The sequence below is a fragment of the Rhineura floridana genome, chromosome 7 (genome assembly GCF_030035675.1).
Source record: "Rhineura floridana isolate rRhiFlo1 chromosome 7, rRhiFlo1.hap2, whole genome shotgun sequence".
Taxonomy (NCBI): domain Eukaryota; kingdom Metazoa; phylum Chordata; class Lepidosauria; order Squamata; family Rhineuridae; genus Rhineura; species Rhineura floridana.
The window spans coordinates 66209959-66225387 of record NC_084486.1 but is presented as its reverse complement, the minus strand read 5'-3'; positions in this window follow the sequence as shown (position 1 = coordinate 66225387).

Here is a 15429-nt window from a genome sequence, read left to right as displayed (position 1 = left end):
AGAGTAGGTTACTGAAGGATAAAGGTAAGAAGGGAATTGACTCTGGGCAAGGACAGGCCAGAATTCCACACACTAATTTGAATTGGCCAAAGATTTGACTGAAGTTCTCCAGTCTTTCTGAATTCTATTGTAGCAGTTCTTAAAAGCAAGGTCTCTCTCTCGCTCTCACATACACATATTTATAAATGGGCAACCAACCAAAGTGCTTTTTTTAACAATAAAAAAATCTTAGCAAAGCTCCCACAAAATTAAGAACTCCACCAATCCAATAAGATAGGATATACTAACACAGCAAACAAAGTTTACCATGGTATATTCTTCCACTCTCAGTCTAGAGATTTCCTTCCCTCTAAAATATCTTAAACTAGCTGCGGACAATCTTCAGGCTTGCAGGTTCTATATCAATTGGGGCATTAGAACGCCATTGTGAGCCAGGTGCAAAATTATAGCCTTGAGTTCCAGGATGGAATAAAGCCAACAAAACAAAACTATGACACTGTTTTTGGAATAGTTTACTACTCCAAGGGAAATTCCAATGAATCTTAGGGTAGTAAAATGTCCCCAAACAAGCCAATGTGTGTTGTGTCAGAAGGAGTGCAGTAAGTCTGCTTTGCTGGATCAGTTTTTGCTTGAAACACCCTATGCGCACTTCTTATTCCAATACTTTGCATTAACTAGGACAAAAAACATAGAAAATGCTTCCCTAGATCAGTTTTTGTTGGAGAATTTTTACCTGAAAGTATTTATTTATTAATTAAATTTATATCCCATCCTTCCAGTAGGAACCCGGGGCAGCAAACAAAAGGCTGAGAAGTTTTAATTGTCCCTGCTCCCCTAAAAAAATGGATTAACTAAATCAAACTAATATGTCGTCGAGAGAGCGCCAGATGTGGATTCTTAAAAGCCATCACTCCCTTTCTTTGGGAGAGATGATCCTCCTGAAACTTTTTCTCAAGCAATGACAATCCCAGAATCTCTAATCTTTTGTGGTGTTTCAACAGTTATTTCTATTTTATTTATACAATTTCTTACTCTTTGCAATAAGGTCCTAAGGCAGGTTACAGCAATGTAATATACAATTATAAAAACAAAATAGAACATAAATTCAGCAAAAGCATTTTGGTCAAAATGCTTTAACTGTTAAATGCAGGGTAAACAGGTACATCTGTGCACAGTCCCCCACATCTGCCCTGTGGCTCATCCAGAAAGGGCATTAGGGTAATGCTCCCTGGGTTAGGGTCTACTCTCCTGCCATACCCCAGATCCAGTCCTGAACAAGTTTAGGGGTGGAGATAATGTTGCATCTCCCACCAACTGAGATGTTAATTCTGCAGGGTGCTGTGATGCCTTCCCCCCCCCCAAGTATTAATGCCTCAGTGGATGTATTGATGAGGGGAGGGGTGTTGCAGCACCCTGCAGAATAGATCCCTTCACCAAACAGCTGCTTGTTAGGGTTGCCATGTGTCTGGTTTTTGTCCAGAGACTCCAGATTTTTGGGGTCCTCTCTGGGTGAGTCAGCTGAATCTCTGGACTCTAGCTTTCATTTTAAAAAAAATTAAGTTTCTAGGTGATCTGGTTCACAAGATGAACACCAAAACATCAGCTGCCGCCCCCCTGCAACTTCCATGAAATGATCTCTTAGCTGGGGCGCTAACCCCTCCCTTTCAGGTTTGTAGCCAATAAGTGAAGTCAAGGTTGTGATTGACAAGGTATTTGTGGGCCACCAGATAGTACCTAGATGCCATTGCAAAGGTAGAAAACTTGTTTTTTCCTGTTTATCTGAAAATCTCTTAAATTAAGTATATAGTTTTCAGCAGTACCTGTGTGCTGGAGTCAGGCAAGTTTAAATTTTCCTGGGCTGTTGAAGATGGCAGTGTTTTGAAAACCTTCCCATTGATGAAGCTTCAATCCAATACTTGCTTTTCTGGGAGTAAAACTGCAATGCTAATCCCACATACCCAGAGTAAACCCCATTGAATTCAATAGGACTTCCTTTTGAGTAGACATGGCTAGGATTGTGCTATAAATTAATGAGACTTTTGAGTATTGTGTTGTAAATCTTTCCCCCTCCAATCCTATTTTTTAAAGCAATTAGGCAGGGCTCACATAGATGTCACTGCTTTTATCATGTAGGAAACATACTGATTTTATTTTTAAAAAGAAAATGTTCTGCAATTACCAACTCATTTTGACAAGAAACTTATATGGGGTCTATGTATTTTTACATCTCCTGTGTGTGGAGTCTTCCCAACAACCCTGTGAGGTACGATTGCTGATGGGAAACCAAGGCATTTTACAATAAGAAATAAATCCCTTTAAAATCCAATGACCATAAAAAGTATAAACAGTTGCAAAACAGCTTTAAAGTGGCATGATTCTGAATTTTGGGTTGGGCGAGTGTTCCTTATCACTTGAGGCTGCAGTTCTGTGCACACTTCCCTGTTTGAGTAAGCCACACTGAATACATTGGGACTTGCTTCTGAGTAAACAACCATAGGATTGCACTACAAATATCTTTAAAGGTTGTGTAAATAATAAACATCTTTGACAGCTATGCTTATATAAATATTTCTTCATACCAGGTCCCGATAAGCATCTGATTTTACACTATGCTTATATATTATTACTTCCTCCTTCCTTAGGGTTGTCATGGTCCCCCTCTGTTGTTTTCATCCTGAGGGGCACATTAGGCTGAGAGATGGTGAGTAGCCCATGGTCACCCAGTAAACTTCATAGCTCATTTCCATTTTAAAAATTAATTAAAATAATTTACATGCAGGGAAAGTTTATTAAGTAGATCCACACAATACATTTAAAACATATCCAACTCGCAGTTAAAGCACGATTTCCCCTAAAGAATCCTGGGAAGTGTAGTTTCCCCCTCAGTTATAGTTCCGACCTCCCTTAACAAAGTACAGTTCACATGATTCTGTGGTGGGATTCATGTGCTTCAAATGGGTGTTGAATGCACTTTAAATTAAATTATTGTGGATCTGCCCTAGGTATGCTGTGCCTGAAAATATTATTAAACAGGGGAAGGGCTGTAGCTCAATGGTAGGGCATATGCTTTGCATTCAAAGGTCCACAATTAAATTTTTGGGAAAGACTATTGCCTGAAATCCTGGAGAGCCAATGCTAGTCCATGTCATCAGTACTGAGCTGGAAGGTACCAAATGGCCTGAGAAGGTATAACACAGATTCCTTTGTTCTTAAAAGTAGGAAGAGACTCAAGGGCCACAGTAACTCCAAAATTTATTTATGTATTTTATTTACAACATTTATATACCGCTTTATTGTAAAAAAAATCTCAAAGCAGTTTACAGAACAAATTAAAACAATAAAATTATTGGCAAAACCAGTTAAAGGCAGGTATTTTAAAACATTCAAAATAGACTTCCGGGAAGGGTGACTTCGCTTGTGCCTGCTTTTGGGACGGGCTCCCGCCTCAAAAGAAGCTTATTCAGATATAAATCAGTCAGAACATTTTTTTTTTGACTGATGAAATTTCTCCCGGGCAGGGAGAAACGTAGAGATCAACCTCAAAGCCTGTTTTTGTTGGGAGGACTGGATTTCATTAATTTATGAGATAAGGTCCAGCCAACAATGCCGGACGGACTTCCTAACAAGCTCTATCTGCTTAAGCGATACGTTTATCTTTTCTTTAAAGAGAGAACGGACTAACAGGCAAGCACCCTTCTTTCTATTATTTTTTTTACTTGGTTTAAATTGTTGCAGCAAAAGGAGATTTGTCAGATTGATCAGCTTTGGACAACTTCTGGGTGAGATATAGCTCTTCTCTGTTATTCACGAAATTAACAGCTTATCTCTGTTTCTGTCGCAAAAAGCTGTCCTGGAAGTGCCTTCTAAAGATAATAAACAGAAGAGGGATTTCTATTCCTGATTTCTATTCCGAGGAATATTATATTGTCTGGGACTATTCTCTTTTTGGTCTATTTTATTTTGACGAATCTGCTTCTTCACGACGCCACTAACTGTTTTGATGCTGGGAACTAAATTTATTTTGCATTCTTGAACATAGAGAGATAAGGCAGGTTGCTCTGTTTATACTGTGATGTCATCAAGCCTGGAATATTAACCCAATTGTTGCTGAAATAAGAAGTGGTTCTTCTTTATTTTTGTTTTGCTTTGTTTTCGTGGTTTTAAAAATGGCAATCAAGAAAGTGGCTGAGAATCTGGAAGTAATTATGTTTCAGAAAATAATGGATGAGATTGAGATAACGAAACAAACCCTGCGACAGGGTAGTAAGGAGCTGAAAATTGAACTGAGCAAAATGACGCAGGAGCTTAAAGAAATAGGGGGCCCTGTGAGAGAGGAGGATGAGATCAGAGATGAGAAAAGAAAAAATAAAGGGAAGATACAAGCCCTGGAGATTGGAACAAATGTGGAATTGGAAAAAGATCTGGAGTTTATGGATTTTAGAAATAAAATCTACTGTTTGGAATTTAACGTTATCTCTGAAGAAATTAATGAAGATATTAGAGATAAAGTTATCAATGGCTTGGATAATCTTCTGGACTGGAATGATGTGATGGAGCTTGATATAGAGAAAATCTATGGAATTAACTGCAGCCATGTGACAATGGAAAAACTCTTAAGAGATGAGCCAGTGCATTTTGTAAAAAAGAAGAACACAGATATGACTTTACAACAATGTTTCAGCAACTTATTCAGAATGGATGGCAAGAAAATATTTGGGATAGAGGAAATTCCCATCAGACTCTTATTATATGACTATGGCTACAACAGCAAGATTATTATGGAATACTGATAATGGAAGATTGGACACTGAAATTACTGGACTTAACAGGACTATTGAAGATGGAAGATGGAACTAATAGGGATAATGGAATAATGGCTATTGAAATTATTGGACCTAACAGATTCTGATGAGATGGATTAATCGAAATGTTTATTTGGACTATGATTATGACAATAAGATTATTATAATTATTAACGAGATGGATTAATCGACATGTTTATTTGGAGAAAAATTGATAGATATATTTCTTAAAGAATTGAAACCTCTCTTTGACTTTTTGTGGAAAGAATAAAGTAATGTTTATGAGATTTGATGATTAATTAAGATAACTACTGGAGGAAAGTGATTTTATAATATGATTTAAGAGACAGGATTGTTATATATTGTAGACCTATAACTGATTTGATATGTGACAAATGGGAAGTCAACATTTTATTTTTTTTTTGTTTAATTATTTTTGTTTTGTTTTGTTTTTTGTCTTTGAATGTTTTATGATCTTGTTTTCTATGTTTTATGAAAATTTGAATAAAAATTATTGTAAAAAAAAAAAAACATTCAAAATAATAAAACCAACAATGAGTTAAAAGCAGATTTTAAAAACCACAATAGCTTCTACATGCCTGGATAGGCTTGCCTGAAGAAAAATGTTTTTAGCAGGTGCTGAAAACAGTACAATGAAAGTGTCTGCCTAATGTCAATAAGCAGGGAGTTCCAAAGTATAGGTGCTGCCACACTAAAGGACTGATTTCTTACAAGAGCAGAACAAGTACTATGTGGCATCTGTAGCATGGAAACCACACCTTGAACTTGGTCTGGTAGCAAATAGGCAACCAGTGCAGATTTCAGAGCTGAAGTATTATGTGCTGATAGGGTCGCTGTCATGTCAGCAATCGTGCCACAGCATGCTGCACTTGCTGCAGCTCCTGGGTCAAGTTGTGCTGCATAGGGAATTTCTGTGACCTTGGCTGACTGGCTGCCAGGATTTTTTAAGTTTTGGTTTTTGGTTAGGTATCCTCACTAGTTGTGGGATGCTGAGTTTTCTGCCTTACTCATTGTTGTGGTTGGTTTGGTATTGCATTTAGGAAATCATCACTCTCTTTTGTTTTCCTTTTTCTGTTTGCATTTTGTTTACTTTTAACCTGACTCCTTTACATCCATAGAAGCAACAACAGTGGTTCCATGCACTCCGCTCAACCCCCTTAAACCCACTGATGATGCAACTTGTTGATTGCATGACAGTTTGTTTCTTGCCCAATAGTGGTAAAAGAGAATTCACATACTGGGAACAGGGCTGCAATTGTTGTTGTTCCCAAGCTGCTGTCTATGAAGGTAGATCAAACCAAGTGTGTTTTCTCTCTGTCAATTACTACTCACTGGAATTGGGTTGGCTGTCAAAGTGAGTTTATAGCAGCTCACAAGGTAGACAGAAAAAGGTAGAGAATCTTCTTACTCTTACTCATTTCTCAGACCTCTTTCTGAAGTGAGGAGTCAAATCTGTAAAAAAAAGTTTGGAGCAGCCACGGTGAAAGGTACCAGCAGGGCATTCCAGGTAGGGGGTTGTGAACCCTGCTTGGATATGCAGAGGATCTCTAGTCAAGCTTTACCAACAGCACAATCCAAACTATATCTACTCAGAAGTAAGTCCTATTGAGTTCTATGGGCTTAGTAAGTGTGTTTAGAGTTGCAGCCTTCAGAGGCATCCACCTTTACTCCTGAGTTTTCCTATCTAACATCTCTACAACAGTAGACTCCTTTCTTCCTTCCATGGCCTTCTGGTGACTGGGCTGGCCTGAGGACACTTAAATCCTTCTTGCCAGAATCAAATAGGCTTGATTAAATGTTCCCTACCCAGGCTCCACCTTTTAGCTAAGATTTCTATCGTAATTTCCAATCAGAGAAATGTTTTAATTGTATGCTCCAAGCAACTGTGGTTGATGCTTAATGTATCATGCTTAATGACATCACTAGGGCCCACCCCTGTGATACCACTGGGGCCCAGCCCTTGACATCACTTGGCCCCCTATGACATCACTATGGCCCATACACATGACATCACTACAACCTGCCCCCTTGACATCATTAGGGCCTGCCCCTGAAATCTCAGGCTTTGGGATGCTTCTGATCTGGCATCCCTACTGCTGGTGATGCTCTACAAAGCCACTTGCGGAGCATCACTCACCCCCTGCAGAATCACCCTTCAGCGCAAGGATCAGTGGGGTGGCAGAAGGCACCAGGAAGGAAGCTGGGCCTACCTTCTCCAGATCTGAGGTAGGTCATGGCCTTTCTGTGGGGTGTCCTGCCTGACTCTCCTCCTTGTCTGATGCCCCACCCCCTGCAGCCACATTGCTCTAGGTCATCCAGCCCAACCAGTGACAATCCATGATTGTCTGAACCCAACATGTCTAACAGCAGACTTCCTCCAAATAGGCCCAATTTTACTCAGAACTCACAGAATACAATGCATAGCCCTATTCAATATACAGAGGAAGCTGTACAGTGCAGAGGCTAGATCCACCTGGGAGTTTCACAATTTAGGGGCTGCTATAGGGAAAGCTATTCCCCACACTTCTGGCAGAACTATTAAAAGAGCTTGCTTATTGTTCTTAATACTCAAGAGGGTCTGTAGGGAAAGAGGTAGATATTTGGGGCCTAAGTTGTTTAGGGCTTTGAACAATTATGTGCGCACCTTGAATTGGTCCCAAACAGCATAACTAAATGGAACCCAAGCCAGTTTAATTTTCTGAGTTGCCTTCAAGGGTAGCCGGGCCCACACAATGGTCCAGTCTGGAAGCTATCAGAGCATGGAGTACATTGGTCATGTCATCTCTCTCCAAAAGGGACTAGAGTTGGTAAAGAGTTGGTAAACCAGCTAGAGCTGGAAATAGGTATTCCTAGCCACTGCGGTTACCTAAACCTCTAGTGATAGTGTTGGATACAGAACCACCCTGCAAATTAAAGAAGCAAAATTTCAAGATATTCTAAATGACTATGCCCTTGACCAGTTGGTCATGGAACTGACCAGAGGGACGGCAACCCTGGACTTAATCCTCAGTGGGGACCAGGACCTGGTGCGAGATGTAAGTGTTGTCGAACCGATTGGGTGCAGTGACCATAGTGCTATTAAATTAAACATACGTGCAAATGGCCAATTGCCAAGAAAATCCAACATGGTCACATTTGACTTCAAAAGAGGAAACTTCACAAAAATGAGGGGATTGGTAAAAAGAAAGCTGAAAAACAAAGTCCAGAGGGTCACATCACTCGAAAATGCTTGGAAATTGATTAAAAACACTATATTAGAAGCTCAACTGGAGTGCATACCGCAGATCAGAAAAGGTACCGCCAGGGCCAAGAAGATGCCAGCATGGTTAATGAGCAAAGTCAAGGAGGCTCTCAGAGGCAAAAAGTCTTCCTTCAGAAAATGGAAATCTTGTCCGAATGAAGAAAATAAAAAGGAACACAAACTCTGGCAAAAGAAATGCAAGAAGACAATAAAGGATGCTAAAAAAGAATTTGAGGAGCACATTGCTAAGAACATAAAAACCAACAACAAAAAATTCTGTAAATACATTCAAAGCAGGAGACCATCTAGGGAGGCGATTGGACCCTAGGATGATAAGGGAGTCAAAGGTGTACTAAAGAACGATAAGGAGATTGCAGAGAAGCTAAATGAATTTTTTGCATCTGTCTTCACAGTGGAAGATATAGGGCAGATCCCAGAACCTGAACTAACATTTGCAGGAAGGGATTCTGAGGAAATGAGACAAATAGTGGTAACAAGAGAGGAAGTTCTAGGCTTAATAGACAATATAAAAACTGACAAATCACCGGGCCCAGATGGCATCCACCCGAGAGTTCTCAAAGAACTCAAACGTGAAATTGCTAATCTGCTAACTAAAATATGTAACTTGTCCCTCAGGTCCTCCTCCATGCCTGAGGACTGGAAAGCGACAAATGTAATGCCAATCTTCAAAAAGGGATCCAGGGGAATCCCAGAAATTACAGGCCAGTTAGCTTAACTTCTGTCCCTGGAAAACTGGTAGAAAGTATTATTAAAGCTACATGAACTAAGCACATAGAAGAACAAGCCTTGCTGAAGCAGAGCCAGCATGGCTTCTGTAAGGGAAAGTCCTGTCTCAGTAACCTATTAGAATTCTTTGACAGTGTCAACAAGCATATACATAGAGGTGGTCCAGTGGACATAGTGTACTTAGACTTTCAAAAAGCGTTTGACAAGGTACCTCACCAAAGACTTCTGAGGAAGTTATGGAATAAGAGGAGAGGTCCTCTTGTGGATAAGGAATTGGTTAAGAAGCAGAAAGCAGAGAGTAGGAATAAATGGACAGTTCTCCCAATGGAGGGCTGTAGAAAGTGGAGTCCCTGAAGGATCAGTATTGGGACCTGTACTTTTCAACTTGTTCATTAATGACCTAGAATTAGGAGTGAGCAGTGGAGTGGCCAAGTTTGCTGATGACACTAAATTGTTCAGGGTTGTTAAAATAAAAAGGGATTGCGAAGAGCTCCAAAAAGACCTCTCCAAACTGAGTGAATGGGCGGAAAAATGCCCAATGCAATTCAATATAAACAAGTGTAAAATTATGCATATTGGAGCAAAAAATCTGAATTTCACATATACGCTCATGGGGTCTGAACTGGCGGTGACCAACCAGGAGAGAGACCTCGGGGTTGTAGTGGACAGCATGATGAAAATGTCGACCCAGTGTGCGGCAGCTGTGAAAAAGGCAAATGCCATGCTAAGGATAATTAGGAAAGGTATTGAAAATAAAACGGCCGATATCATAATGACATTGTATAAATCTATGGTGCGGCCACATTTGGAATACTGTGTACTGTTCTGGTCGCCTCATCTCAAAAAGGATATTATAGAGTTGGAAAAGGTTCAGAAGAGGGCAACCAGAATGATCAAGGGGATGGAGCGACTCCCTTATGAGGAAAGGTTGCAGCATTTGGGGCTTTTTAGTTTAGAGAAAAGGCGGGTCAGAGGAGACATGATAGAAGTGTATAAAATTATGCATGGTATTGAGAAAGTGGATAGAGAAAAGTTCTTCTCCCTCTCTCATAATACTAGAACTCGTGGGCATTCAAAGAAGCTGAATGTTGGAAGATTCAGGACAGACAAAAGGAAGTACTTCTTTACTCAGCGCATAGTTAAACTATGGAATTTACTCCCACAAGACGCAGTAATGGCCACCAGCTTGGATGACTTTAAAAGAAGATTAGACAAATTCATGGAGAACAGGGCTATCAATGGCTGCTAGCCATGATGGCTGTGCTGTGCCACCCTAGTCAGAGGCAGCATGCTTCTGAAAACCAGTTGCCGGAAGCCTCAGGAGGGGAGAGTGTTCTTGCACTCGGGTCCTGCTTGCGGGCTTCCCCCAGGCACCTGGTTGGCCACTGTGAGAACAGGATGCTGGACTAGATGGGCCACCGGCCTGATCCAGCAGGCTCTTCTTATGTTTTTATGTTCTTAAAGACTTGTCCCTTCCAGAGGAGTGTAGCCCCATCTAGAATGGGCCATCTCCCCCACCTCCTGGACTTAAGAATACAGAACACTTCTGCCTTTTCAGGATTCAGCTACAGTTTATTAGCCCACATCCAGCCCATCACTGCCTCCAGGCACTTGATCCATAGCTCCTGATTCGGATGGGATAGAGAGACAGAACTGGATGTCATCCCCGTATTAGTGACGCTCCCTGTGGTTTCACATAAATAACATAGACAGGAACTCTGTGGGATACTGCAGGATAATTCCCATGGTGCCAAACAATGCCCCCACATAACTACTTTCTAGAAACATCCCTCGAGGTAGCAGCAGAACCACAAAGTACATTGACCCTAATTCCACTGCCCTGAGCTACTCCAGAAGGATACAGCGTGGTCAAGAAGAATGAGCAAGGTTGAAATTTCCCCATCTCTGTCCTGAAGTGTCTTCAACCAAGGTGGTTTCAGTGCCATGACCAGGCCTGAAGCCATACCAAAGTAGGGCCAGCTAACCAGTTTCTTTCAAACATGCCTGAAGCTGGGTTACCACCACCTTTTCAAGCGTTTTGCCCCAAAAGGGCACATTTGTCTCTGTATGATGGTTGCTAAACAAGAGGTCCCCTTTAAGAGCAGATACACCACTGCCTCCTTCAGGATGGATGGTACCTGCCCATCCTCCAATATGGCTCATCCCTGAACCCATCCAGTCAATCTCCTTAGTTCTAAGAAGCCAAGCCAAGAGAGGCAAAGGCCCTGGGGCAGGTGATTGGCCACACTTCTCCAAGCAGCTTGTTCTTATCCTCTGGCCTCATCCTAAATCCTTTTAAATTCTAGGAATGCAGAAACAGCCTATATTATCTTAATGGCCCTTGAGTATAGTTTGCATGTTTGTACAAATGGGAACACAGATTACTTAAGGCTAAATCAAGGACACACAAATGTTCACCCTTCTCAAAATTTTATCTTCTTTTTAGGCCAACCTCGTGCCCAAATATGTAAAGCTGGTTTGGATTAGGTGCAGAAGAATATGGGTATTGGTGCCATGCTCTTGTGTATGATCTGTTTTCCTGTAACACTGTCTAAACGTACAGCCTATAATTATTGTAGTTTGTGCAGTATGGGAAATCTATCTTGGAATGAAGAAAGGAAGGTAGAGAAGGTAAGACATTCTGTACCTATGTATTTAAGCCATAGAGTGATATCCCATTGTGGCAGCCCACTTGGGCAGCAGCCATTCTACTAATGGGAGCCCTGTTCTTATCATGGGACAGCAGCTAAATCCAATCAGTGTCTTGTGCTTGTGAAAGACGTTGTGCAACTCCTAGCACAACTACTATTATACTCAGTGTGCACTACTGCTTGCACAACAATGTCACTCTCAACAATGTGCTAATGTTATGTTGGATCTCATTCATGGTATGTTATGTTTTTTAATCATTTAATGTTATATAAGCATGACAAATTTGCGCCTTTGGAAAATAACAGCCTAGAGATACCTACACAATTGATTACAAAAAAGTGCATGTTGGAGAATGACTTTGTTGTTTGATAACCTGCAATTAGAATAGGGGGAGTTTGTTTATGAAATGAAATAAATCTGGTAACCTATCTAAGAGAGGCTGAATCTTTTCTTGGAGCACATAAATATGTTCCCAATTCATAATTAACATGGCTGCAATCAGAGATATCAGTTTATATTTCTATATACTTGCTTATTGTGAAGTACTTTACAATACGTGTGTGACAGAGGCTTTCCAGTACAGAAGTTACTAGTTCAGGAGCAGCCAATCTGTTTCCCTCCAGATGGTGTTGGACTCCAACTCCAATTATCCCCAGTCATCATGGTCAATGGTCAGGGATAACTGGAGTTGTAGTCCATCAACATCTGGAGGGAACCATGTTGATTATCCTTGGACTATATCATTTTTAAAAGAAAATCATGAACTGTTTTCTCCCATAGAATTCCTTATATAGTTTAAAATATATCATGAACCAAGTGAGGTTCATGTTGCTTCGTAATTTACAGTTAAGAGTTATCTGGAAATATAGGAAGAATGGAGAGACTGACTGAGGAGAAAGGCATGCATAAAGGGTTCAGTAGAAAAATACATAAATATATCAATTTAAATGCTATATACTACTGTGTAATTATAATAATCAGGGCCCCATTTCTGAATGAGAAATTTAGAAACTATTAGCATCTTAAGTTGATGTTTTGAAGCACTATAACTGAAAATGGTACATTGAAAATGGAGCATTTTGTAACAACATTTTGGAATTATAAATACTGAATTTCAAAAGTTTGAAACTAACTAGCAAAAATATTTGTGGATTTGAAGTGGTAGCAAATTTGAGTTTATACCTACAGAGAATTTAAAACGTTGTATATGAGAAACAAGGTAACATTTTGCTAATTCAGAATTACACATTTTGTCTTATTTTATTATTCTGTATATCATCCAGAAAGTAAACTCACAACTGAAACAGTGACTAACTCTAGAAATTCAAACAAGGAAATGCAGATAAGGAAATATTTTTAGGTCTTTTAGCAAGCCATCCCTTTGTTGGTCAAATTATTCATTGATAGCCTAAATTGTTAGGATATGTAGAAAAATCTTGAACGTAGAATCTTGAATGTTAGCCATGTGAGCTTGGGGAACACACGCACACACACCATTGAATCCAACAAAGTCATCTCATTAGTGCAGGGACTTCTTCCTGTTCAATGGGACGTTCTCTTCCTTCACACACAGCCCTGCTCTGTAACCCCCAGAGCAGATTTGGTGGACATGAGGGGAGAGGAGATGGGATGATTTCATGGGATAGGAGAGGAGCTCACTAGGGAGAGAGCTTTGACTGCAAAGTTGTGAAGCTTACTGATGCATTCCCTTGAGTACCTGACTAAAGCTAAGTTTAAAACAACAAAGAGAGTACTGAGAAGCAGTAAAGGCTGGGAGCCAGGATAATTAAGGAAGGCAGTTTGAGCCACAAAGTGTCTTGCAAAAAGGAACCCTTCTCCTCCTGGATCCATAAATGAGATGAGAGCCCACCCAAGACTGAGCTTGATAGGAGCTGCTGGAGTAATCTGAAATATACCCAAGAAGAAAACCTTCACAACTGAACACTGAGCCATAACTTGGGAACCTTCTTATATTGCAAATCATACCTCGGGTTCCACCTCCCTTTCCATAACAAAGAGGATAATTCACAGGCAGCAATAACACTATATTAAAAATAGGGATGGGGAGAAATTCTATTCAGCTCACATTTAAAGCCAAATTTGATCTAATTTGCACTTTCTGCAACAATATGAGAACCAAAACACAGCCATCCTCCAAAATTCACATTTATCCAAATTTGGGGATGTAGTTCTCTAACCAAATAATCCTTACAAATATCTATCTATCTGTCTATCTGTCTATCTGTCTATTAAGGGAAAATGTGTATAAAAATGAATATATTTGTGAAAGTAACATACCAAAATACATTATATTAGGAGAAATTGCTTGGGGAAAATGTGTACATGAGTCAAAACTGCAAACAAAAATGTGTTTTATTAGGAGACATTCACACTAAAATACTGAAGATTTTTTTATGAGGTTTTTTTTTTTTTTTTAAGTCAAATTGCTGCAGAAATGGGGAGCTGGAAAATGAGAAGCTGAGAGAACCAAAATTGACAGATCCTTCCATCCCTAATTAAGAACTACTGGCTCTAAGATTATGTCTGTTTGGAATGGAGAAGCAAGAGCCACACAGTCTTGGTAGAAGAAATCTGAGTACTCGTGATGAGGAAAGAAAGGTAGTCTGGATTATTATTCTTTGTGTTATACCCTCTATAAATCATTTCCTGCTACCAGTCCTCTCACTACCTTGCTGTAGTCAAATTCATTGCAGTTGGTGTTCTTAAATGTTGCTCTTATTTTGCAAAGCCACAAGCACCCTTCTTAAGGAACAATCTGAACTGTTCATGACAAAATCAAAACACATTTTGTTAGCAGGGCTCATTTATCCTTTCTGGTTGGTTGTTTTGTTTTACCTTTTAAAACAGTCTTCCAGATTCTAAGGAAATAATTTGCCAGATCAATGTTCCTTATTCTTGTTTTCATGTGTGCCCCTCCCCCACCTTTTCTCTCGGGCACCTCTTATTCCAAACATGATATGCAGTTATAGAGGTACAAAACAAAGCTTGTTTTTGTTTGGCTCACTTATACTGGGTTCCCTGAACTGGAAACTGGCCAATACGGACTACATAATGTAAAGATATGAACCTGCAAGGCATAAAACCCAGGAAGTTACTTACAAAACTTTCCAAGAGCATATTTGGTATAACTTACTAATTTGGCCTTCCTCCCATTTTTTCCCATTCATCCTGTTTTACATAGCAGTCTCGTCCCCCAAGCCAAAAATCTATTGTATTCTCTGATCCATACTGAGAATGTCTGCTCAAGGCAAGAAATGTGTATACAGACAGATCTCCTCCTCCACTGAAATAAATGGGAATACTTTTGTGGGTGGAAGAGCAGAGTGTGTGCACATTATTGGAATCCCCAAGTCCAGCAAGACATCATCAGACTGTGATGTCTGTGCATAAAGGTTCTGATGTGGCTTCTCTGGAGCCTTCTATATTTGACAGAGGAAAATAGGGATTTCTTGTTTTGTTTTGTTTTGATAAACCATCTTGAGAAGTTTTTTACCTTTAAAGTCAATAAAAATATTTTAAATAAATACATAAAATGGAAGAAAAATGGTTTCATAAACAGAAAGGTGTATAAAAGCATAGGAACTAATGCAAACTTTCAAGGAAGTTGACAGTATGGCCCACAAAAGATTTTTTTTAATTTTTTTTTTTAAATGCTTTCAGTGGTATTCAATACTAGTCATTCTTAGATAGATCTGTTTATTTCAATGGAACTACTCTAAGAGCTTAGTTCATCCCCCAAACATCTTTCTTCTATTTAGATGTGATATACTTGTAAACATTGTTTCAAATCTCTCTCTCTCACACACACGCACCCCAGAAAGATCTACCTTCCAAGTAAAGTGAACACTATCGCACTAGCAAGGAAGTTCCGGGGGGGGGGGGGTGAGTGCCTCAGTCTGTTGCAGAAATACAACAAAGTATCTTTTGGATGCCTTAACAGATGTA